Below are 25520 nucleotides of genomic sequence, written 5' to 3'. Positions count from 1 at the left end.
AAATGCCAACACCTGTTGATGCTTGATTTTTCGTTAATTTAGTTACTGTATTGAATAAATATCGGGGTTATGTTTGTTTTCTTCTAGAAGAGACGAAAAGTAATCAGATCTAGCAGTTTTAATGCTTTTCTGTAGGATAGGGTACTTTCCGCCAAGCTAAACTAAATACCTCTAATTTAGTTTTCCTCCAGCTGCGCTCCATTTTCCGGCTGCTCTCTTTAGGGCGAGTGTGCTCATTATACCACGGTGTTGGACTCTTATCCTTAATCTTCCTTAAGCGTAAAGGAGCAACCGCATCTAAAGTGCTAGAAAAGAGAGAGTCCATAGTTCCTGTTACATCATCAAGTTGTTCTGAGCTATTGGATATGCTGAGGAACTGAGATAAGTCAGGAAGATTATTTATAAAGCAGTCTTTTGTGGTAGAGGTAATGGTTCTACCATATTTGTAACAAGAAGTTGGCTTTACAGCTTTAGCTATATGGAATATACAGGAGACTAGATAATGATCTGAGATATCATCGCTCTGCTGCAAAATTTCAACGCCACTGACATCAATTCCATGTGACAGTATTAAATCTAGAGTATGATTTCGACAATGAGTAGGTCCTGACACGTGTTGTTTAACACCAATTGAGTTTAGAATGTCTATAAATGCTGATCCCAACGAATCTCTGTCATTATCAACATGGATATTAAAATCACCAACGATTAGGACTTTATCTGCAGTCAGCACTAACTCCGATAGAAGATCAGAAAATTCTTTAATAAAGTCTGTATGGTGCCCTGGTGGCCTGTATACAGTAGCCAGTACAAACATCACAGGATTTATCATTAACACTTGTTTCTTTGGATAACGTTATATGAAGCACCATTACTTGAACGAATTATACTTGAAACCCAACCTCTGAGAGATACTGAAAATATTTCTATAAATTGTAGCAACACCTCCCCTTTACCTTTTGGACGCGGTTCATGTTTGTAACAGTAATCTTGGGGTGTAGACTCGTTTAAAGTAATGTAATCATCTTGTTTTAGCCAGGTTTCTGTCAGACAAAGCACATCTAGTTTATGGTCAGTGAACATATCATTTACAAAAGTGCTTTTGAAGAAAGGGATCTAATATTTAATAAGCCAAGCTTTATCATGTGTTTATCTGTATCATATCGTTTTTTATTTGTTGAACATCAATTAAATTGTTACTATTACTTTGGTTTGGATGTTTTCTGTATTTTCTAGTTCGGGAACAGACACAGTCTCTATAGAGTGATATCTAGGTGAAAAAGTTTCTATGTGCTGAGAGTTAACTGACTTTGGTGGCGTGAGGCGGCTAGCAGACGATCGGTTTAGCCAGTCTGTCTGCTTCCTGACCTGGGCTCCAGTTAGTCAAGTACAAACTCTAAGACTATGTGCCATATTTCTAGAGAGAAGAGCGGCACCACCCCAGGAGGGATGAACACCATCTCTTTTCAACAGGTCAGGTCTGCCCCAAAAATTCTTCCAATTGTCTATAAAGCCTATGTTATTTTGCGGGCACCACTTAGACATCCAGCCATTGAGTGATGACAGTCTGCTATGAATCTCATCACCCGGTAAGCAGGAGCGGACCAGAGCATATTACAGTGTCTGACATCGTACTTGCAAGTTCACACACCTCTTTAACATTATTTTTGGTGATCTCCGACTGGCGAAGTCGAACATCATTAGCGCCGACGTGGATAACAATCTTACTGAATTTACGTTTAGCATTAGTCAGCACTTTTAAATTTGCCAAGATGTCAGGCGCTCTGGCTCCAGGTAAACAATGGACTATGGTGGCTGGTGTCTCTATTTTCACGTTCCGTACAATAGAATCGCCAATAACTAGAGCACTTTCATCAGGTTTCTCAGTGGGTGCATCACCGAGTGGGGAGAACCTGTTTGATGTTCTGATCGAACGGAAGAGTGGTGTTTTGACCCGCGACTATGCCGCCTCACTGTCACCCAGTTGCCCTGCTGCACGGGCTCAACCGAAACCAAACAATGTACAGGACTCCTTGAGCTAGTCGCATCCAAAGCAGTATCTACAGCCCTCACATTCTTACTATCCTCAACTAAAGTTTGGATGCGTGTCTCTAGTTCTAAAACCTTCTCTGTCAGCCTAACTATTTCCCTGCATTTATCACATGTGAATCCCTCGCTGCTGACAGAGACAGATAAACTATACATGTGGCAAACAGTGCAAACAACAATAGCAGGAGAAGAAGCCATTACTCACCGTGATTGATGAATGATACCAACTTAACTTACCACTTACCACTGTTGTTTGAACAGAGAGTCAGCGTGAGAACCGCACCAGTTGAGAGTCCGCGTGAGAACCGCACCCGTATTACGGCCGACGGGCCAGGAGGCCGGGCTGTCCAAAGTCCCGCCAAAGGCCGCGGAAGGAAGAGGAAGAGCCGACGCTCAAGAGAAGCTGCCGCCCCTCGTGCCCCGGACCAGAGCGGGAGCGCGTGCGGCCACCAGACTCCACCCCTTGCCTGGACCCTTCCCTTCCAGAACACTGCCCTCCTTCACGAGCCCCGCAGCACAACGAGGACACCAGATTCCCTGTTTCGTTTGGACACTTCTTCCCCCTGGACACTTTATTTTATTGATTTTTTTTTTTTTTTTTGTTTAATAAAAGCCTCTCGAAGGCCTGACGCCACACCCACTGTGTCTGTCGTTGGCTCCTCCCGTCACAATATACACATACATAATGAAATATATGTTGGCCAGAAAAAAAAACGTGTATTTTTGCCATATGGATTAGAACAACCTTCACTTCAGTGGTGCACCAATGATGATTTAAAATGCTCACTAGGTTTTAGAGTGGAGCCTATAATTTTATTTGATACAGTACAGAATTAATTTCATTTGCAGAATAACTGTGTATGCCTATGTGTCTGTGGTTTATGACCAATCCATGTTAATGAATAAGAGCTGCTGGGTTTGTTTGGGTTGAGAGAGCTTTAATACACACTCCATCCGGTTCCTCTAGTTAAGGTTAAAAGCAGTTGCGCAGCTAGTAGCTGACAGTTGTGTCATTTGACCGTAGTAGGGGACTACAGCATGTCACATTGTCCACATACACACACACACATAGTAAGTACCTGAGAGATTGTCACAGCTCCGCTTCAATGATTTTCACTTACTTTAAATTACTGTCTTCCCTACATACAGTGGTGTGAAAAAGTGTTGGCCCTCTTCATGATTTTTTTTTTTTTTTTGCATGTTTGTCATACTTTAATGTTTCAGATCATCAAACAAATTTACGGTAAATATTAATCAAAGATAACACAAGTAAACACAACATGCAGTTTTTAAATGAAGTTTTTTATTATGAAGGGAAAATAAAATACAAACCCACATGGCCCTGTGTGAAAAAGTGCTTGCCCCCTCCTATTAAATCATGAAAGAACTGTGATTAACCACATTATTTTAGAAAGCTGAGTTAAATTTCACTAGCCAAACCCAGGCCTGATTACTGCCAGACCTGTTGAATCAAGAAATCACTTAAATAGAACCTGTCTGACAAAGTGAAGCATGTTTAAAGAGCAACACATCATTCCGTGATCTTAAGAAATTCATAAACAGATGAGAAACAAAATAGTTTACATGCATCAGTCTGGAAAGAATTATAAAGCCATTTCTAAGGCTTTGGGACTCCAGCAAACCATGGTCAGAGCCATTATCCACAAATGGAGAAAACTTGGAACAGTAGTGAACCTTCCCAGAAGTGGCCGGCCTACCAAAATTACTCCAAGAGCACAAAGACGACTCATCCAGGAGGTCATAAAAGAACCCAGAACATCATCTAAAGAACTGCAGGCCTCATTTGCCTCAATTAAGGTCAGTGTTCATGATACAACAATAAGAAAGAGACTGGGCACAAACAGCATCCATGGGGGAGTTCCAAGGCAAAAGCCATTGCTGACCAAAAAGAACACAAAGGCTCGTCTCACATTTGCCAAAAAATATCTTGATTATCCCCAAGACTTTTGGGCAAATATTCTGTGGACTGATGAGACAAAAGTTGAACTTTTTGGAAGGTGTGTGTCCCTTTACATCTGGCATAAAACCAACACAGCATTTCATAAAAAGAACATCATACCAACAGTCCAACATGGTGGTAGTGTGATGGCCTGAGGCTGCTTTGCAGCTTCAGGACCTGGATGACTTGCGATAATTGATGGAACCATGAATTCTGCACTCTATCAGAAAATCCTGAAGGAGAATGTCCGGCCATCAGTTTGTGACCCCAAGCTCAAGTGCATTTGGGTTATGCAGCAGGACAATGATTCCAAACACAGCAGCAAGTCCACCTCTGAATGTCTCAAGAAAAACAAAATTAAGGTTTTGGAGTGGCCAAATCAAAGTCTGAACTTAAATCCAATTGAAATGCTGTGGCATGACCTTAAACAGTCCATTCATGCTCGAAAACCCTCCAATGTGGCTGAATTAAAACAATTCTGCAAAGAAGAGTGGGCCAAAATTCCTCCACAGCGATGTGAAAGACTCATTACCAGTTATCACAAACGCTTGATTGCAGTTGTTGCTGCAAAGGGTGGCACAACCAGTTATTAGGTTTAGGGGGCAATCACTTTTTCACACAGGGCCATGTGTGTTTGGATTTTGTTTTCCCTTCATAATAAAAAACTTCATTTAAAAATGGCATGTTATGTTTACTTGTGTTATCTTTGATTAATATTTAAATTAGTTTGATGATCTGAAACATTAAAGTGTGACAAACATGCAAAAAAATCAGGAAGGGGGCCAACACTTTTTCACACCACTGTATATGTAATTATGCTTATGGTAATATTTATGACAGCTCTGCAGCTTGACTGCTGTTGTTCATATTAAATGGAAAATGATCAACAATGTGCAAGGAATTGTGAGTATTGAGAGGGCCAGCTGCATTTGTTACAGTGAGAGGGAATCATGGGCTGTTAGGAGTGAAGAGTGTTGGTCACTTTGAAGTCTGTGGAGTGAAGAGATGGCTGGTTGCTTTTCGGACAGGAGGTAATCTGGCCCCCCTCCAGCTGGGACACATAGACCTTACATGGACTCCCACTCGCTTTTCATACTCGTCAATACATTTTAATTGGATGAGGGGAGAATCCAAACATGGTCTGCCATGCCAAGCAGGACTTGACTGCAATCCCAGTTTCTTCAAAGGAAGTGTGAGTGTGCTTGTTTGTGTGTGTTCATATATTTATTTAAAATTTTCATCAAAATTGGAGTGTTTTGTGACAGTCTCGATTACTCAGAATTATTCATCATCAGTTTTTATATTAAATTTTAGCTAATAATGCTGTAGATTTTAAGCATATGCAACATGGAATCCATTTAATCTGTTAAAGGTTCACTAGAGGCATGGATGAAGTATTTCACAAACAATGATCAATGTCAATGCAGAATGATTGCTCTATTCTCTGTGACCCACGATGATTAATTAGTTTGTGAAGCGAAAATGTTGGCATTTACAGAGATAAAGCAAGTAATATTTAGCTGGTCATGTGATCTCAACATGTCTGCCCCCATGAGGACCTGCTCCATTTAAAGTAAATCAGCTTTTATTAGGCCACTGAAATCACTGAAATGACTCATGTGAATGTACATGATTTTAAGCATACTGTCCAAACATATTAATTTAGTTGCATATAAAATGTTTTAATGCTGTAAAAGAGTTACATGCATTTTTAACATACAGCACACACACATAAATATGGTAAGACATTACATTAAACATGACATTTAGAAGTAAGACGACTGAAACATTATTTTCTTGTAAAACGTACTCCAATAATCTTTGTTGTATTTACAGCTTAGAAAAATACATGTTTTTGAAAGAAGTCTCTTATGCTCACCAAGGCTGCATTTATTTGAATAAAAATACAGCAAAATTGTGAAATATGATTAAAATCTAAAATAAATGTTTTCTATTTTAATATATTTTAAATTTTAATTTATTTCTGTGATGACAAAGCTGAATTTTCAGTAGCCATTACTCCAATTTTTAGTGTCACATGATCATATAGTATAGTGTTCGTTTAAGGTTTTATGATGCTCTAAACTGATTTGGTTCAGAAAAAACAGACATATGTTCACTTACATATAGTTTCAAGCACCATCTCATTAAAACATAATTACATAATATGAGCCTCCATCGGTTAATCTGACAGTGATGAAATACCGGTATATTAAAATTAAGAGCTCTTTGAGGGCTATTATGGCATTTATTAGCTATTTTAACAGCCTCTATTTTGCACTCTTAAAAAATCACATCTTATGCACAGTATCTTCTCCAACCTCTCTAGAAACCTGGCAAGCGCAAATGTATTCACTCTTGCACAGTCTGTGATCCTTTCTGGGTGGCACGCATTCGCTATTCCACATCTCCAGTGCAGGAGACAGGGGTGAGCAAGGGATCTGGGCAGGGATCCAGGCCTCTCGACCGGGATTCTGAAACACACTCTCAGCCCCAGAACCCCTGGAGCTCCAGCCTTCTGCTGTTTATGCAAGAGCTTCTACTGGCTCCAACAGGGGCCTGCTCCTTCCATCTGGCCAGGAATCAGAGACCTGACCCACCGCTAAGACTCCCTATAGTACCAGAAAGACAGTATGATCCAGAGAGGAAATCAAGAGAGAAGGTATGAGAAATGAGAGAGCAATCATATCATGAGATGTAATGAGTGGATGGCTCATTAATTCAAGTCAACCTCCACAATTACAAGCACAGATATGGTGATCAGGTACATGAGAAATTCTTCCACAGTTTTATTTGGTGATTAATTTAACATTTTTGCACAGATTCCCTTCACATCTGGCATGAGTTTATGTTTTATTTGACTTGACATATTAGGATAGTTGCTTGTGAATAATGAAAATGCATGCTCATTCACACTTACTCGAAATCAGAAATGATTCAGTCACAATACTGTATATCTTGGGTGTTATGCCTTGTTTTTAATGTGGTAAGGGCAACTGTGACTGATCACCAAATTGCCAATGTAAGGAGAGTTTCTTAAGAATTCCTAAAAGAAGCAAAACTATTTTAGCTGGTTCGTTACTCATTCAAAATGATAAATAAATAAATAAGGATTTTAATGAATTCTGGTCCAGTTTCTTATTGATTCCAGTTCCTTAACAATTCCTTAAATGGTTGAATAAATGAATTATTTATACTTCTGAAAAATAAACATTTGGAAGAGAAATCACATTTTTAAATGATGAGTTAATTTTGAGAATAAATACATTTCAAACAATTCTTGGAAATGTGCATTTAAACAAACATTTGTAAGCGGTGGCAAACAAAAATTGTTGTTAACTAACAATATTAAACAAACACAAATATGTGTCACGGAGACACCAGCCTTGTCAGGCCCAATCCACCAGCTAGCACGATCACAGTCACCTGATTACTGATCCTCCAAACCTGTCACAGCCTAATCAAGACTGGTTTAAATACACACTTACATCTCACTCTTGTTTTCCGGTCTTGAAGTCTCTACATGGCTCACCAGACTCCTTACCCCACCTGTGATCCTTCTCTTCATTGAATCCCTTGTGGAAAGAGAAAGGAACTGTTATATTCAGCCAAGTCTTGAGAAGCCTGAACTTTGAATTACCTACTTACCTGTTGCCTACCTGTGTTGTTCCCTGCTGTGACCTGTTAATAAATCCTCGTTATCTTACCTGTGAATCTTCTCACGGTCTTGGCGTGACAATGGTCATGTTTATAATTTTGATTTACTAAAAAGAACCAACTCATAAGAGTAAGGACTTATATGAGGATCCTGTTTGTAGATGTAATGTATGTGCTATTGGGTATCAGCGTTTTGTGATAAGCCTGCCCTCTAGTGGTGATATATATATAGTGATGTATTGACATACTAATCAGAGTTAACAACAGTTCAGTAAAAGACAACGTGCGTTAACACGACACCATTGTCTGCCGTGTATCATTCATCTGCCAGCATACACAACAAAATTGGCAACGAGGATGCGATCAATAACCACGGATGCGTCAACAAGACCTGAATGGACACAAAAACAGGAAATCACAGGATCGCGAAAAGAGCTTGTAAGTTCCATGAAAAAGTGAAAGCCAATTAATGTGTAAAGCTACTGCAAACGAGCAAAAATGGCAATGATTGGAACGATCGCAGCGTTTGATAGTACTGTTGAGGATTGGGGAACTTATGTGGAAAGAGTGGAGTTATACTGTGAGGCTAATGCCATTGCAGATGATAAGAATGTGGCTGTTTTGCTGAGTCTGATGGGAGCAAAGACGTATGGACTGCTTCGTAGTTTGTTAACCCCTGAAAAGCCAGCGGATAAAATAGCAAATAGTGGACATTTTAAATGAACATTTGAACCCCAAACCCTTAGTAATTGCGGAAAGATTCAGATTACATAAGCGTAACCAAGCAAAAGGAGAAAGCATTTCCGAATATATAGCTGATCTATGCCAATTGTCAGAACATTGTCAATTTGGAGCTGGACTGGCAGATGCATTAAGAGACAGGCTTGTGTGTGGAATGCACAATGAAAGCACACAAAAAAGATTGTTGACAGAAAAAGACTTGACACTTGATCGTGCACTGAACATAGCAATATCCATGGAGACTGCAACAAAAATCAGTGGAATGTGCAACAAATAAGTTGTCACTGAAATCGGAAAGAAAACAGAAATGTTATCGCTGCGGAAAAATGTCTCATGATGCGAATGACTGCTGGTTCAAGGATAAAGAGTGCAGGAAATGCCAAAAAAAGGGGCACATCAAACGTGTATGCAAAACGGACAGACAGAGAATACAAAAAGACAGAACACATAAAGTAAAAGGTAAATCTGCCACTGTACATCAAGTAACTGAAAATGAAGCAAACACAAGTTCAGGTATGGCTGATCTTTCATGTTTGGAACTGTACAATATTAAGGAGACAGATCGAAGGGTTATTTGGCTTACACCAGAAGTGTCAGGAGTCAAACTCAAAATGGAGTTAGACACTGGATCGGCCTTATCGGTCATCTCAGCAGCCGATTACCAGCGACTGTTCTCAAAAATACCACTGCAAAGCACATCAGTGATATTAAAGACCTATACTGGTGAAAAAGTGTCTCCGAAAGGGAAATTACCAGTGAAGTACAAAGAAAATCAGCAACAACTGAACTTGTATGTGTTGGAAAACGGAGGGCCTGCATTGTTCGGACGTGAGTGGCTGAGGAAAATACCTCTGGACTGGCATACAATAAAAAGCCTGGATGTTTCCCAGCAAGTCACAAACAAAGAGACACAAAAAACTATCGCAAATTATAGAAAATGCAGAACCCGTGTTTCAGAAAGGAATAGGAACACCAAAGGGAATAAAAGCGAATCTGGAGTTGAAAGAAGAAACTTCTCAAAAATTCTTTAAAGCTCGCACAGTTCCGTATGCAATTCGTCCCAAGGTGGAGGCAGAGCTCGATAATTTGGAAAAAAAATGGGAAATCTGACAAAGGTCGAATGGAGTGAATGGGCAACACCTATAGTCCCAGTGATCAAAAAGGGGAAGGCAGGAGATGTGCGATTTGCGGGGCTTTTAAAGTGACCATTAATCCAGCGCTTCATGCAGTACAGTATCCCCTGCCGCGTATTGAAGACATTTTTGCTTCCTTGTCCGGTGGAGAACACTTCTCAAAAATGTACCTGGCCTAAGCTTACCTCCAAATGGAGATGGATAAGCAATCCAAGAAATTATTGACCATCAACACACATAAAGGGCTCTATCAGTACAACCATCTTGTTTTTGGAATTGCCTCAGCCCCTGCTTTGTGGCAGAGAGCGATGGACCAGGTGTTGCAGGGTATCCCGGGGACGCAGTGTTACCTGGACGATATCATTGTAACGGGGAAGGATGATACAGATCACCTCCGAAACTTGCAATGGGTGCTAATGAGATTGTGTGAGTATGGACTAAGAGACAACAAAGAAAAATGTGAGTTCTTTAAGTCTCGGATTTCTTACTGTGGTCATGTGATAGACAAAGATGGTCTGCACAAGTCACAGGACAAAATTGAAGCTGTGTTAAATGCACCACACCCACAGAACGTGTCTCAACTCCGATCACATCTCGGACTTGTGAACTATTACCACAAATTTCTTCCAAACCTCTCCACTGTACTACATCCTTTGAATGCACTGTTTCAAGCAAGGACACAGTGGAAATGGTCAGACAGCTGTGAGCAAGCTTTCCAGAAGACTAAAAGGCTCATAACATCTCATGTAGTGCTGACACACTTCAACCCATCTATGCCCATCAGGCTGGCGTGTGATACCTCGCCGTATGGAATTGGCGCAGTGCTGTCACACAAGTTCCCAGATGGCACTGAAAGACCGATAGCCTTCGCATCTAGATCACTAACGACAGCAGATCGTAACTATGCCCAAATAGACCATGAAGCACTTAGTCTTGTATGGGATGTAAAAAAATTCCACCATTATCTGTATGGTCAACGGTTTACCCTGATCACAGATCATCAGCCCTTGGTCTTGATCTTCAACATTCGGAAGGGTGTCTCAGTGATGGCCTCATCACGGCTGCAGCGTTGGTCACTCTTCTTGGGTGCTCAACAATATGATATTGAGTACAAGGGCACCAAACTACACGGTAACGCAGACGGCTTGTTGCGTCTTCCACTGAAGTTGACTGTAGAGTCAAAGGCAATGGATCCAGTTGACGTGTTTCACACCTCAATCGTGAGTCAGTTTCCAGTGACGAATGCCACTATTCAGAGAGAAACCCCTAATGACCCAACATTGTCTAAGGTCTATGATATCACAGTACATGGATGACCAACACAGGGGAACTCACTGTATCCAGCATTCTCAGTGAGGAGAGAACAGCTTTCTGTGTGTCAAGAAACTCTAATGTGTGGATTACGAGTTGTCATTCCCTCCAAATTGCGCTGTAAGATGTTGGACACACTGCATGACGGACATTTGGGCACGGTAAAAATGAAGAACCTGGCCCGCAGTTATTTGTGGTGGCCTGGAATCGAAAAGCAGATTGAGGATCTGGCAAAGGCTTGTCCAGGATGCCAAAGGACCCAGAACTCTCCACCATTAGCTCCCTTGCACCCCTGGGAATGGCCGTCAACACCATGGCAAAGAGTGCACGTCGACTTTGCTGGACCATTCAAGGACTCCATGTTCTTGATCGCCGTGGATGCGCATTCAAAGTGGCCTGAAGTTGTTCCAATGAAGACGACCACATCTGAAAAGACTGTTTCTGTGCTAAGAACAATATTCTCCAGGAACTGGCTGCCAGAACAGATATGCACAGATAATGGACGACAGTTTGTCTCAGACGAGTTTCAGAAATTCATGAAGCTGAACGGAGTCAAGCACATTACTTCCGCATCATACCATCCTGCCACTAATGGCTTGGCAGAAAGGTTTGTACAAACCTTCAAGAAAGCAATAAAAGCAATGGACAATGACAACATCTCACTCCAACACAAAATAGACAACTTCCTTTTCACGTACAGAAATGCCACACACTCCACGACTGCTCAAACACCAGCAATGATGTTCCTCAAGAGAAATTTAAGATCTCGCTTGGATCTCATCAAACCTGATGTTCGACGTGATGTGGAAAACAAACAATTTGTGCACATGCAGGACAGACCAACCAGAAATTTTCAAGTAGGACAAGAGGTCTTAGCTCGCGACTACAGACTGGAAAAGTGGCAGCCAGGTACCATCACCACCAGAACCGGACCCTTGATGTACACAGTAAAGGTTGGAGATAACACATGGAGACGCCGTGCAGATCAGCTGGTGGATCGTCAGACAAAATCCTCACCGTTATCTGTTCCTTATTCACCCGACAATGTCTTGGATTCAGATGTCAAGGACAATGATGCTGTTGAGACTGCCCCTCCTACCTCAGTTAACGTGAACGATTCTGAACCAGATTCACAATTCCAGTTACACCTGAACCTCACCCAGGTTCACAAAGACATTATCCTGAGAGATGTAGAAAACCTCCCCAAAGGCTTGATTTGTAGTTTTGTTGTAGTTAGCAACATTGTTCAGGTTAACTGTAAGTGTTATAGCGTAAGTTATAGTTATGCATTTCTTATTTCCTAGTATGATTAGAAGACTACAGAGGGTAGTCCGGACTGCTGAGCGAATCATTGGTACAACCCTCCCCAGTTTCCAAGAACTGTACTTATCCAGAGTGAGCAAAAGGGCTGGCAAAATCACTCTGGACCCCTCACATCCAGCACACTCCCTCTTTGAACTGTTGCCGTCTGGAGCTCTGAGCACCAAAACGGCCAGGCACAGGAACAGTTTCTTCCCTCAGGCAATCCGTCTCATGACAGGGCTCCAAACTGCGACTAAAAAGGTTACATTTGTGACCAAAAATATTAATTTGCGAGTGAAGTTTTTGCTGAGGTCGCCAATGGCGACTATGTTATGACTTGATTTTTTTTCCTGATTGTTTTGCGATCACATTTTTATGTCCACGTATTAAACTGAGACGATGCGCATCAAAGTTTTAATGGAAAAAAAGAGTTTCAAACAGTCTGCGAAATGCCTGCTAAACGCAGCTCAGTTGTGCAGTGCGAGAGATCAAAATGACTGAGACGAGGAAAGTGAAAGTGCAGAAAAGCAGTGTCTATTTAATGCACAACTTGAAAAGCTGTCAGCTGTGTGGATATTGGCAATATCGTTAACAATTCTCGTTTATAATCATTACTAATATGGCTTCTTGTTATCAAGATCTTTAGTCTATATGCTGAGTTCTGTAAATGCGTGAACTTCATATTAGCCTGTTTGCAGCGCACTTGCCGTACAGTAATCACAATAAGCTTTGTTACTTTTTAATAAACAAAGTATCAACTTCAACATTCTGCCAAATTCATAACAAAATTTATCAAATAAATACAGTTTTGGTGCTCTTTAATGCGGCAGACGCAATCGCTTTAGCGCCTCAGTTCAAGCGGCAAGTGAACCCATTATATCTTTCTCTATTATAGTATGAAATGAATGTGAATTAATATCAAAAGTTAGGCTGTTTTATAAGAGAGCCTACACTTATTGAAATGTCTCATGTAATCGCTCATTCTGTGTCAAACTGTGGAAATCTTGTAAAGCTTGTAAACAATGCCACGTAACAATACCTAACCACTGACCATCCATAAGCTCATCAGTCAGCTAGAAAAATAATTATAAAGAGGAGCATTTTGCTATATTTATTCGCTCTTGCATATTAATATTTTTACTTAACCTGTTGTCTACATGATAAAAAATGCAAAAACCGACTGGATGTGTGAGAGATTTGACAACATTTCTATAGGATGCATTGAGGAGGAGCCCAAACTAACACTGTAAAAAGCGATCAGTTGACTTTTCTTTAAAAAATTGAGGAAACCCAGGGCTCGCAAAATCGCGGGGCTATTGCGTTTTCCAGTTGGGCTACCAAAATGTATCACTGCCCTGCCCAACGGGCTAACTTAAATACTGTGGGTCCTTAAAAACCTCTCAATTTACTTGTATAAAATTTACGGCCATAAAAAGTTTTAAATATGTTAAATGATATAAGAAAAGTCTTAATTATAATTTCAATAGGTCTTACAGTTGGAAAGACAAGAACCGCGATACAGCTGGATTAAACTTCAAAAGGCAATGATGTCATTGAATAAATATGAGTTTGGTGTAGGAAATATTAACAAGTCCCGCTCATTTGGAGCTGGCTCCAACCTCAGTTTATACCTATCTCGGAGAAGCCACTATATTTGCTCCTAAAGCACCACTTTAAGTGAACCTCAGTTCCCAGGTCATCTACAAGATGGATTAAAATGCTGATAAAGTCAAGAAAAGAGTAGACAAACACGACTGTATGATTGAAATGTCAAAATGTAAAAACCCAAATAAATACAACGCGTTTATTCTGTGGCACCTAAATAAATAATTTGGCGCCTAAGTTTTTTCTTATAGAAGCCAATGGCTCCTTACTCGATTTTTTTGTCTGGAGCCCTGCATGAATACTTGAACACTTAACAATAAACATGAAACACACAACACTATCACAACACATTAACACACATACTTATTACATTTCAAATTTGCACCTAACATACCTGTACATACTAAATTGTCTTTTTTTTGTATATTGTGTTTGTGCTATTTTGCACATTGTCTATTTTGTATATTATTATCTTTATTATCTGTGTCTTGTCACTGTCATTCTGTCGAACTGTGGAGCTTCTGTCACCAAAACAAATTCCTCGTATGTGTAAACATACCTGGCAATAAAGCTAATTCTGATTCTAATTCCTTTAGGAATCAGTTTTTTTGCACTGTATGGTTTCATTCGCCAAAAAAAAAAAAAAGTAGTTTGTTTGGGAATTCAATTAGCCAATATGAATTGCGTTCCATGTGTGATTTTGATTCACTGAAAAGAGAGTAATCTGTTGTGAAATTGCATTATAGAGTTTACAGCACATTGCATCATCAAGCATCATTTGTTCAGAATTCCAACTATAGGCCTACAGTTTGCACTACTGTATGTGTTTTTGAGTCACTAAAAAGAACCAACATATAAGAGTCATTTGTTTGGCAGTTGGACTATATGGTGCGCACTGTATGCATTTTTTCACTATAAAGAACCAACTCCTAAGTCATTCCTTTAGGAATCAGGTTTGCACTGCGTGATTTTAATTCACTAAAAAGAAGCAACTCATATGAGTCATTCATTCGGGAATCAAATTGTTTTGTTTGTTGTGTGATATGTTTTCGATCCACTTAAAAGTAGGAGCCATTAGTTTGGAAATCAGACTATCCAGTTTGTGTTGCATGGATTTGATTTATTTAAAAATAAAAAAATAAAAAATAAAAAACTCACGAGAGTGAATCATTTAGGAATCGGTTAACGATTTGTGCTGCATGGTTTTGATTTACCAAAAAAAAAAGAATTAATTCGGAAATCTTACTATAAATTGCACTGTGTGGGTTTGATTCACTAATAAGAGCTAAATCATATAGTCAATTGTTTGGGAAGCAGATTAAACGGTTTGAGTAGGTTTTTGATTCATTAAAAAGTCAATACCAATACATTTGAGTCTTTTACTTGGGAATTGGACTATACAGTTTGCGCTGTGATTTTGATTCACTAAAAGCAACAACTCAAAGTAATTCCGGCATTGTAATACACGATGGTCGTTGCATGTTTTGCTTATAAATAGTAATGCAAGATACTGTGTTTCAGTAAGTGTTACATTTGCATCTTTAAATGCATCATTTAAGCTCTAAACAAAAATAAGACAAGTCTTCTTCAGATATTTCCTAAGCTACAGTACATAACTCTTCTTTGTGTTTTTTATAGTCTATTGCACATTATAGTTGTTGGATGAACTCTTGCCAGAGGGCAGGTTTAGTGCGCGAGGAGAACAGTATGATAGAATAATAAAACAGTCCATTGACATTGAACCACAGAATATCCTGCAAAATCATTAACACAAACTGACAGCTCTCAGATACTAAGGTTACTGGAGATCAGAAAGCTGTAGATTCTCCACTCAGACCTAGGTAAATAACTACTTCAGACCTCCTCCGGGAACAACGGAGAGCTGTCAGCATCAGCGTGGGCTCCCTGTTTGAAACCAGAGTCGGGGAGAAGAGGGTCCTGATTGGATTGTGGGAATCTAGGCCAAATCGTCAAGCTGCATCAGCGCGGCAGACACCTGGTGCATTCAAGTGATGAGGAAGGCCACAAGAGGGGAGGAAATGCTTGAGGTTGACAGTAATCTCTGCTTCTTCAGCCTTCATCGCTGTCCCCTCTTCTCTTCGATCGACCCAATCACAGCATGCTAAAGCCACACAACAGCCAATGGGAGAGGCTAAAGTTGATTGCATGAGGTCGTAGGTATCCTGGCATGTGTGCAATGTGCTTCAGGGAGGACGCGTAATGCATTTGCAGTGAGCGTTAAATATGTATACACAAATCTGTCAAATAACACACATGCACCTACGCATACACAAATGTCCCTGGAAAATGTGTCCACACTTTAATCACTTTAAATACTGATGAAGCCTCTAATATTATATGATTGACACAAATGGCTTCAAATCATCTGTACACGCTAAATCGGCACAACATATTAAGAGCTGTTTGTGTTTCACCATTCATACATCACTCAAACACTTGTGCAGTATACTTGTCAAAAACAACATGTCTTTAGAGAGTTTGTAAGCTATTAAAAATACAAATTATGCTCAGAGTTTGTCTGGTAAATAACAAATATCCTGTAAAAATTGAGGTTATCAGGGTATCAAAAGTGGTCAGAGACAAATGAGATCACGTTGCCTTCCTAAAGCCAACCCACTGTCATGAGAAAATGTAACTAATTTCCATATAACTCAACAATGAGATTATACGTATTCATAGAAATTTGTCACAAATTCTGTAAACTGTAAAATAGTTACATGGGACTGTGTTGCCTAAATGATCTGCAGAAATGCCTTGGGTGGGCCTTCACCTTCACAGGAATACTGCTGAAAAATAAAGAAGGGCATGGACACACCTGGTATTAACGTATAAGCCTACATTCAGCTTTTAAAGACGATAACAGTCCATACTGTATAGACAGGGTCCAAAATCAGCATTTGGCAAGCACCAAATGGAAGTAAAACTGGCTTTAGCAAAGAGATGAAAGCAAAAGTTACTGTCAACATTATGAACAACAGCATGGCTAAAGCACTAACATACAAATCACATACTACTCAAAACATCTGTTGTGTTGAGTCAAACCACAGTGGAAATTCAACCATCAGACCATATTTGATGCTCATTTATTTTTTTAATTATTTATTTTTTTCTCCAGAACATAATTATGTGGCAGCCCATATTTGGAACATTCCTTGTATTATGGAATCAAAATTAAAGTAGTAGGAACAAAATCATGTTGGATCTTTAAGTTTTTGTGACAGGTGCATTTCCTCTGAGAGATGGAGACTTCATCTCAAGTGATGCAATGTTCGTCTCCAAAAAATAAAAATAAAATAAATAAATACATACATACATAAAATATATGATATGTGCTGTCATATATATATATATATATATATATATATATATATATATACATATGACTCATTCTAGAATTGCGGGTACATTTTAAGTTGAGAAAGAAAACAAAAAATAAAAAATTTTTTTAATTTAATTTGAATATTTTCTATATTTGCTGATCTTAAACTTGTAAGATTTTAAATATTTATTCTGAAAATAAATGTACTAACAGAAAAATCTGTCAACTCTGTTATAGACAAATTGTGTCAAACATATACAGTACAGTTAACAAATGTAACACAATTTAAAACCCTGTCCTCCCCAGGAGAACATCTGTCTCTTAATACATTAATTCAACTTTAAACTTATTAATATATAGACTTTTTGTTTTAAAGTAAAAATATCAACGTTTAACTGAAAAGTTGCCAACATGGGGTGCATTTTCTCTAAGCATAGCTTTAAAAATTAATGAAACTTTAAAATTGAATGTAGTAGTAGTACTATTTAGGCTAATTAGCTTCTGATCAATTTGTTAACAATAAAACACATGTAATTATAATTTTTAAAGCAAAACTTTAAACAAACAGAGTTGACATCAGAAAACAGAGTTGACCACCTGTAGTTAAGACCAAAAAACTAGTAGTTATTTCATAGTTATTTTTCTTGAACCTTAACTAGTAGATAATTAATAGTAGTTCTTCAGGAGGTATGACAGAATACATTAGTTATTGATTAGCTAACTGTTACTTAACACAATCATAAAATTTTATTACATACTGTTTAGTTAACACATCTTCCTTAGTAGTTAACAGTAGTGAGTTAGGTGTTAATGAATACTATTAGTTCTTCAATAATTCCTTAGTAATTATGCAGTAAGTAAGAAACAGTATTCTAAAGTTTTTTTTTTTTATAGACATAATAAAAGACAGAGCTCTTGATTCAAGGAATAGCAGTTTGTAAGAATTTTAGATTTACTTTGAAGCCATATGTTTACATTAGTATTTATAAACATTAGAGCAAAGCAAGCTTGTATTTTGAGTAGTGGTGCTTTTTTCATTTTGTGCCATCTATCTCTGCTGAGAGTTTAATTCACCTATAATTCAATTTCTTTAGCCTTTAATGATATAGAACAAATGTATAATTTACAGTAAAATGACCCATAATCCAAAATAAACATAATAATAATGCAAAATACTTAAATGTGATTGGGAACATTTGACTCTGTTACTCATTGTCAACTCTGTTTAACTCTGTTAAACTTTTTAAACCACTAACAGAGTTGACAATAACAGAGTTGACATTTTCCACCATTTTGTGCTTTAGCTCAAGATGCTAACCCTCAAACCAGATACCACGTCTAAAACAGAATTTTATGGATTTCCATCATATTATTGTTTTTAAAAAGTGAATGAGAGATTCACTGCTAAATCACAATAACAGATTTGATAAATAATTAATCTACTATTGGTGTATCCTAAACATTTTATACAAATTAATGAGAATAAAGACAAATACATACATCAATGCCTTCCAAAGATTCCTATCAAAGGAAGTGACATCCCTTTGTGCAAGTCACATGTTTTTATGAATGCTTTGAAGATTTTTATGTTCGACGTTACTTCAGAGTGACTGATGCAATTGGGATCCCTACGAAAACGCCACTATTGCTGACCCCTTCCAGTGCCCTGTGGAAGCCAGCAAGTCCCCCCATGCCAGTTGGGACAGAAGATAGGACAGGGCTTAGGCAGAGATGCAGCCACTGCTGTTCCGTACAGTGGATACTGGAAGCGTCTTCCAAGTAGGGAAACGCTACGGAAGCCACATCCTGCGCAATGGAGGTACCATGTGGATATTACACATATGGACTGGCCAAGGGCAGTACTACATATGGAAATCCCTACGGTAGACTCAGCCACCCTGGGGTGAGATGCTACACAGCAGAGACGACAGAAGGTTTCTTTCAGGGAAAGACACAGGCTCACCGTGAGGGGAGCCATACCGTGGAAGAATACACATGTGGGATCACCCGAAGTGGAATCGCTACACACGGGCACCTAGCCCAGCACAAGGGCTGACCTTGGGCAGACACACGAGTGCTGAATTTGGCACCTGGCGCCTGGCGTTCCGCCACGGAGGGCAACTGAACTGAGAAGCAGAGAAGCGCACATATCCAGTCCGTAGAGGTGAGTAGCGCAGCAAGCGTGATTGACACTGAGCGGGTCCGGTATTACTGGCCACCTGAGGCAAGTACACGGCTCCACCTTCAAGGCCGTCAGGACCGAGGGGAGATCCCAAGAGGGTATCAGGTGAGGGCGTGGAGGATTTAACCTCCTCACCCCCCTGAGGAACCTGATGACCAAGTTGTGCTTCCTGACAGACTTACCATCTACTGCATCGTGATGTGTGGCAATAGCAGCAACATACACTTTGAGAGTGGAGGGAGACAGCTTTCGCTCCAGCCCTTCTTGCAGAAAAGAGAGCATGACCGCGATCGAGCATCTATGGGGGTCTTCCCGGCGGGAAGAACACCAATCCACGATCAGGTTTCACTTCAGCCTGTAAGTGTGCCTTGTAGACGGAGCTCTAGCTGAAGTGATGGTGTCCACTACCGCTGGAGGTAGCCCACCTAGAACCTCCGCGTTCCATCCATGGACCACACGTGGAGATTCCACAGGTCTGGACGCAGGTAAAATAAATTAAAAAAATAAATAAATTACACTTCCAATACAATTTTCCGAAATATGGTTTTGGTCATTTAAGGTAGTTGTTATCACACTGATATATGTTCAATTGTTTGTTTTTGTGATACGTTTGATTTTAGCTAGTAATTTGATGCTATAAAAACGGCGTTGACTAATTACTGGTTGTGAAGGGATAAATAAACTATAAACTAGAGCGAATGAGCAAAATAAGGGTTAAGCATAAAATGACACATAGTTATTGTGTGGGGGCCCCATACCTGGAATTTGCTTAGGGCCCCCAAATCACTAAGTCCGCCCCTGCCCCTCAGTCAGGGAGAAAAACAGCTGGCAGTGGGATGTGTCCGGGGAGGTAAACAGGTCTACCTGAGCATCCCTGAAGCATCTCCAAATCAGCTGGACTCTCTCGGGGTGTCTGCCTGAGCACTGTGTCTCTGTGTTCGCATAACTGCCCTCGAGACTGGGCCAGTATGAACCAGTCGTCAAGGTAGTTGAGAATGCAAATACCTCCTTCCCTCAATGGAACAAGGACTGCCTCCACGAAGGGGAGGACCTCGTACTGATATGCTTGCCCTTCGAACGCAAAACAGCCTGTGTCAAGGGAGGATCGAGACATGAAAGTACGCGTCCTTCAGGTCGATCGCTGCGAACCAATTGAGAGGACGGATGCATTGAAAAATGTGTCTCTGTGTCAACATCTTAAACGGGAGCTTGTGAAGGGCCCGGTTCAGAACACGCAGGTCCAAGATTGGTCGTAGCCCACCGCCTTTCTTGGGTATGATGAAGTAAGGGCTGTAAAACCCCGACTTCATCTCAGCTGGAGGGACCGGCTCTATCACATTCTTCGCCAGCAGGACCACGATCTCTGCACGCAAGACAGGAGCATATTTGTTCAGCACAGAGGTGAACCGAATGCCCCTGAACTTGGGAGGGTGCCGGGCGAACTAAATCGCATAGCTGAGTCTGATGGTTCTCATGAGCCAGCGAGATGTTCTGGGGAGTGCTAACCAGGCCCCCAGAGACTGAACAAGTGGGACTAGAGGAGCCACCGACGTACCCGCAGTGGGGCAGCGAGGTGGAGCACAGGGACCCGACCTAGAAGGCAGCACGACCCGGAGTGGGGTCTGAGTGCGCGGTGCGACACTTACTTGGCTCCACAGTTGGGCAGAGGGCGTGTGAGGAGGCATAGCGTCCACAAGCTGGGCCCTGCTGGGGAGCCAGTGGTGGAACAGAACAAAAAGGAAAGAAAAGATTCTCCGCCCGGCCCTCCTCTGGGGGAAAGAGTGATGCGGTCACCATCTCCTGAAGAGCAGAATCCAGAAGCTCCGGGTCGCCCGTCTCAGGAACGCAGCTTGCCCTGGTGCTTTCCAGGCTTGGCAGGGGTGGAGATGGGCTGTGCCGCTTTCCTGCCGCCAGCTCCTCGCTGCGTCCGGTGTGAAGGCTGCTGCTGAGGCCGAGCTGGAGCGGAGGTGGAGGCAGCAGGAGAGCGCCCTCGGAGACGAGCAGGTGGAGGGACTGTAGCCGGCGGTGGGGTGGAGACAGCAGCAAACCACCGGGGCAGGATGTGACGGAACGCCTCCGTCTGCTTCTGTGCGGCGGAGAACTGTTGGGTAAAGCTCTCCACCACTTCTCCGAATAGGCTAGCCTGGGAGATAGGGGAGTCCAAGAAGCGATGCTTGTCGGCCTCTCTCATATCCGCCAGGGTCAGCCATAGGTGGCGTTCCTGGACCACTAAAGTGGACATTGTCTGACCCAGGGACCGCGCTGTGACTTTCGTCGCCCTCAGGGCGAGGTCCGTCGCTATGCGCAGCTCAGCCTTGGCCGTTAAAGCGGACGAGAGCTTACAGGCACTGGATGGAAGGCGTGGATTACCAGAGCAGAGCTGCATCGCAATAGAGCGCTCGACTGGGGGGATCTCCACATACCCTTGGGCCACCCCGCCATCGAGGGTGGTGAGGACGGAGGAGGTGCTAGCTCTGTTTCGGGCAGAAAATGGTGCCTTCCAAGACCTGGTCACCTCCTCATGCACCTCCGGGAAGAATAGAACTGAAGGTGGCTGCCGGCAAATGGGCCTGCACCCCTGGGAACCAATCATCCAACCTCGAGCATTCGGGAGAAGGAGGAGGTCTCCAGTGCAGCCTTCGCGTCAGCTCTGGATCTGACTCGGGCAACGCCACTCTTCCTGAAGGAGGCAGCGCAGCCGAATCATCACCTCCAGAGTCTAGCTCATCCCCCGATGCAGCAATCGACATCCTGTCATCTGCTGGCGCTCTGAAAGAGATGCTGGGCCCCGCCCTATCCAGGGACCCAGCAACCTCATCCGAGAACAACAGAGGGCGTGAAGTGCTAGAGGAGTGAGAGGCCCGCAGAGATCCACTCGACGGGGAAGCACTCACTGTTATCCTCCGATCACCCTGACCACAAGCCAAAGTAGTCCTCCGCTGCTGAGAGACGGAGGAATTAGAACAGGGCATAGCAAGGGGGACACCCCCTTTTTTGATGAGGAGGTATCTGGATCGCAACATCGCGATGGTCATATTCCCGCAATGAAAACATGAATCATTCACGAGCACTGCTTCAGCGTGCTATAGCTACTCTGTAGACACTCTTGGAGATTCGAGCTGAAAGACTCGGCTCCAAAGTGAAAAGCTGATGTGCGTCTGCACGTGCTCTCCTTTTATACCCACGCTCATGGTGCACGATGCAAAGCATGCACGCCAACTGTCATTGGCTTGTTTTGTTAATACTCGAAGGGGATTGGGCTCTCGGGCGAGATCCCAATTGCATCAGTCACTCTGACGTAACGTCGAATGTGACTGACTGATAGGGAACATGCGATTATCATGCTATTATTTAGGAATTCTGCATGTTACTGGAAAAACTGTTTAGAAAAGCTGCTTTGAAAACACCCAAGCTACTGTTATGCTAGCGTTGCCAACACTGTTCCATGTTTTTCATGATTGTAGGAACTTGTTCAGAGAAATTGATTCTCAACAACAACCACTGAGGCAGATAACACCTGGTAACACTAGATCTGTCTGTTTTATAGTTAGGTATTCATGCAGTAGTTTAGCTCTAATATTCGCTCTTCTGAACAACATTTTAATTAGAAAGGTTTATACTGACCTTCCCAATAATGCTGATATCTAACTGTGTATGTGTGCCTGGTTGAGTGCATCTGAGGCCTCTTCAAACACACCACCACCATCCTACTTTATGTCCTTTCATGTTGCATCTCTGCTGCTGTAGATCAAGGTTGAGCTCATCTGGAGGTCGGCTCCATATCAAAGGCTCCGTGATCTGGTTACAGCATGCCACGTCTACCACCAACGGGCCTGGGGTGAAAGCCAGTGTGGAGCAGGTGCCTCTCAGTCAAACATAAATCCGAAGTCACTGTAAATGATTCTTTGATAAAGAAAATAATGTAAAAAAAAATACGAAACATTTACTCAATTTTGTAGTTCTTTGAATTTACTTACACGTCTAAAGGTCTAAAAGCTTGTAGAACTACAGTGCAACATTAATATTCAACATAAGCTCATTGAAAAAATAAAATAAATACATGCAATAATAAATGTTGCCAGATTCACATTTATCTGTTTTGGATAAAACTGAATAAGCTTTTAGTGCCAGTTTAGAAGCCTTAAGAGACCAAGCATTATTATTTTCTTCCTAGTGTTTATGACATTGAGTTTATTTTCTTGTGATCTTGACATAAGTATTTCCTGTGATCTTTTTTTATTTATTTATTTTTTATTTTGTTTTCTGATTTCCAAGCCCTCCATTCAAAAAGATTACTGATTAGAATGAAATAATAGGATGGTTAATCGCTTTATAGAATTTTCTATAATTTAGAGCCCGACCGATTTATCGTTTTTCTGATTTTATCGGCTGGTATGAGCCTGTCACAGATATATCTGCATTGTTGTACATGCCGAAGATATGCCACCGATATGATTTTTTTTTTTTTTTTTTTTTTACAGAACATTACGGACTCCGCTTGCAATCCGCACAGCAAATACAAAATAAAAGTCAAAAATCCTGTCAATTTCAAAATAAACACCCTGTGCAGACTTCCAAACTTATTTCACATCCCTCTATCCTTGCTTGGAGGCAAGAAATGGATGACAAAAGGTTCATCCTCGAAGCTGAAAAACACACGTTGTTATATGACAATACAAATTGTCCTTTTTACAAGGACAATTCCAAAATTTCCAATTGCAGGAGTTGAAGGAGTGGAATAAACAGATTTAAACTGGACAAAATGCAAACATTTAGCCAAACTTATAAAAAAAAAACAACAACAACAAAAACAATGTCGGACAGGCAAAATCCTGTGAATCCTGTCGCTTCGCTTCTAAAATGCTCCTGGTGTGAGTTGGCAAAACCTCGTCGGAGCCATAACGTGCCACAAACGCATGCAGTGTAAACGAGGGGTAAGGAGGTCTCTTGTTCAGGCAGCGGAAGATAAGCAGTCAAGTAACATCTTAACTAGGGGTGGCTCAATACCACTTTTTCTGTAGTAGATATCGGTATCGGCCGATACCGATATCGATCTGATACCAGCACAGTTTTTTTTTTTAATCGATGTAGAATTTATATAGGCCTACCTCAAAGTGTGTTGAACTGATCATCACTCATTTGTGTGTTACACACAATACTAAATATAAACAACTTTCTTATAAAGAAAAAATAACAAACAAAAAAAATATATATCATAATCTATGACAAAGAAAATACTATTATAAACTAGGTTAGTGGATAATTCAGTAGCAAAATTTACACAATTATTTTATAAAATTTAAGCCCTATTCGGACGGGACTAGTTTTCTAAACCACATTTGAGTTTCGATTCTTGTCACCTGATGTCTGTGATTTTCATGTACCAATTCGGACGGGACTAACATCTCCGTGTTTATTACAGAGGTGAGGGGCTGTTTTGGACATCTGGGCGTTTCAGAGATCACGCGCTCTGTATGTGTGCATTGCCTATAGTCATTCTGATTACCATAGTATAATCACACAAATACCATGGTGAAGCTAAATGGCTAGTATAGCAAAACCATGTTAATGTGTTACTCTTGCTTTAGTTATTTATTTTCAGTAAACCCGTGTTTAATTTTCATAAAGGTATATATGCAATTAAAACATTATCTATTTGAGTGCAGAAATGAACGTGAATAATTTTACCTGATGCTGATAGCCAGTCTTAACAGTTTACGTGATCTGGCTCTTGATTTTATTATTGTTATTTATTTATTTTTTTCTTTGCCGGGAGGCAAATATATCAAATGTGCGCGTGGTAAGAGCATCTACGGTAATTCACGTTGGACAAAACACACAAGGAAATGCGTTGTGGAAAAAAAAAAATCACCGGCAATCACAGACATCGCAATTCGGACGGGATTCGTTTTCTCAGAGGATCGCTGAGTTTGCTGAAAAACAGTAGGTAATTTGCTCTGGAATTATTACAGAGGTTGTGTGAGAAAAACACAGACGTGGCAGATTCAGACAGGATTAAAATCACCAAGTACATCTCTGAAACACAAATTTCTCTAACGACCCCTTGTAAAACTATAGTCCCGTCCAAATAGGGCTTTAGGCCCAGTTTCACAGACAGGGTTTAGACTAAACCAGGATTAGGATAGTTCAATTAGGACATTTAAGTAATTTTTATAAACATGCTTAGAAAAAAAAACATTACTGGGGTGCGTCTTGAGACGAAACAAAGGCACTGATATA

This window comes from Onychostoma macrolepis, chromosome 09 (genome assembly GCF_012432095.1).
Source record: "Onychostoma macrolepis isolate SWU-2019 chromosome 09, ASM1243209v1, whole genome shotgun sequence".
Classification (NCBI taxonomy): Eukaryota; Metazoa; Chordata; class Actinopteri; order Cypriniformes; family Cyprinidae; genus Onychostoma; species Onychostoma macrolepis.
The sequence above is the reverse complement of the archived record's forward strand: the minus strand, read 5'-3'. Positions refer to the sequence as shown.